Source organism: Apium graveolens, chromosome 5, assembly GCF_009905375.1.
Source record: "Apium graveolens cultivar Ventura chromosome 5, ASM990537v1, whole genome shotgun sequence".
In the NCBI taxonomy this organism is placed as follows: domain Eukaryota; kingdom Viridiplantae; phylum Streptophyta; class Magnoliopsida; order Apiales; family Apiaceae; genus Apium; species Apium graveolens.
The window spans coordinates 300783220-300784435 of record NC_133651.1 but is presented as its reverse complement, the minus strand read 5'-3'; the positions used below and the strand labels follow the sequence as shown (position 1 = coordinate 300784435).

General features: G+C 45.1%; 1 non-coding gene across 1 annotated transcript; it reads left to right on the top strand.

Moving 5' to 3' along the window:
* The first annotated feature begins 404 nt into the window (after positions 1-404).
* LOC141662847 (small nucleolar RNA R71) lies at positions 405-511 on the top strand. Its single transcript, XR_012550944.1, has one exon. It is a non-coding gene; the product is annotated as a small nucleolar RNA R71 (small nucleolar RNA).
* Positions 512-1216: the final 705 nt, after the last annotated feature.

The following is a 1216-nucleotide window of genomic DNA, read 5'->3' as shown; positions in this document are numbered from 1 at the left end:
AGGTCGCTGGCACAGGCTGCTGTTGTCGCTGATAATTATTCACATACTGAACAGATTCGTTTACAAGAGAACACTGATCCGTAGCATGAGAACCTGCACAAAGCTCACAAACCATAGCTATTTGATTAACTCCATACGTAGCCAAAGAATCAACCTTCATTGATAGCGCTTGGAGCTGGGCTGCAATAGCGGTGGCTGCATCAACTTCCAGAATACCTGCTACCTTGCCTGACGTCATCCTCTGAGTTGGGTTTTGATGCTCATTTGCAGCCATCGTCTCGATAAGATTATACGCCTCAATATAGCTTTTAGCCCATAAGGCGCCTCCAGCTGCTGCATCGAGCATGGGCCGAGATTGGGCCCCCAAACCATTATAGAAACCAGTGATCACCATCCAATCCGGCATTCCATGATGTGGACATTTTCTCAACATTTCCTTGTAGCGTTCCCAAACCTCGCACATAGATTCTGTAGGTTGCTGCGCAAACTGAGTAAGAGCACTCCTCATAGCAGCAGTCTTTGCCATTGGATAAAACTTCACCAGAAACTTTTGCGCAAGATCTTGCCACGTAGTGATGGACCCAGCTGGTTCAGAATGTAACCAGTCTTTAGCCTTATCCCTCAGTGAGAATGGGAAAAGCCTCAACTTGATAGCCTCATCAGTCACGCCATTATACTTAAAAGTGCTGCAGATCTCGACAAAATTCCTTATGTGCATGTTGGGGTCTTCAGTTGCCGCTCCTCCAAAAGAAACAGAATTCTGCACCATCTGAATAGTGCCATGCTTGATTTCAAAGGTGTTAGCTTGAATAGCCGGATGAAGGATGCTTGACTGAATGTCATCAATTTTAGGCCGAGAAAAATCCATAAGAGCTGGATCAGCTTGAACAATACGATCTCCCATGTTTACTGGTTCTTTCTGCTCAGTTCCTGAATCGGAATCCTCAAAATCTAACTTCTCCGGAATATCAAGAACTTCGTCTGTCTCCTCAGCTGTATCTAAAGTCCTCTTGCGAGCACGAGAACGAGTTTGCATAAACGCTTGCTAAAGTACCTGAAACACAACCGAAAAGAGTAAGTAACTACTACGTCCTAATCACTGAGTCCTAATGACCAATGATGGTAAGTACATAAACTAAACAAATACGCCGAGTCCCCGGTAGCGGCGCCAAAAACTTGTTAGGGCGAAAACACGCGCTAATATTCACGCAAGTAT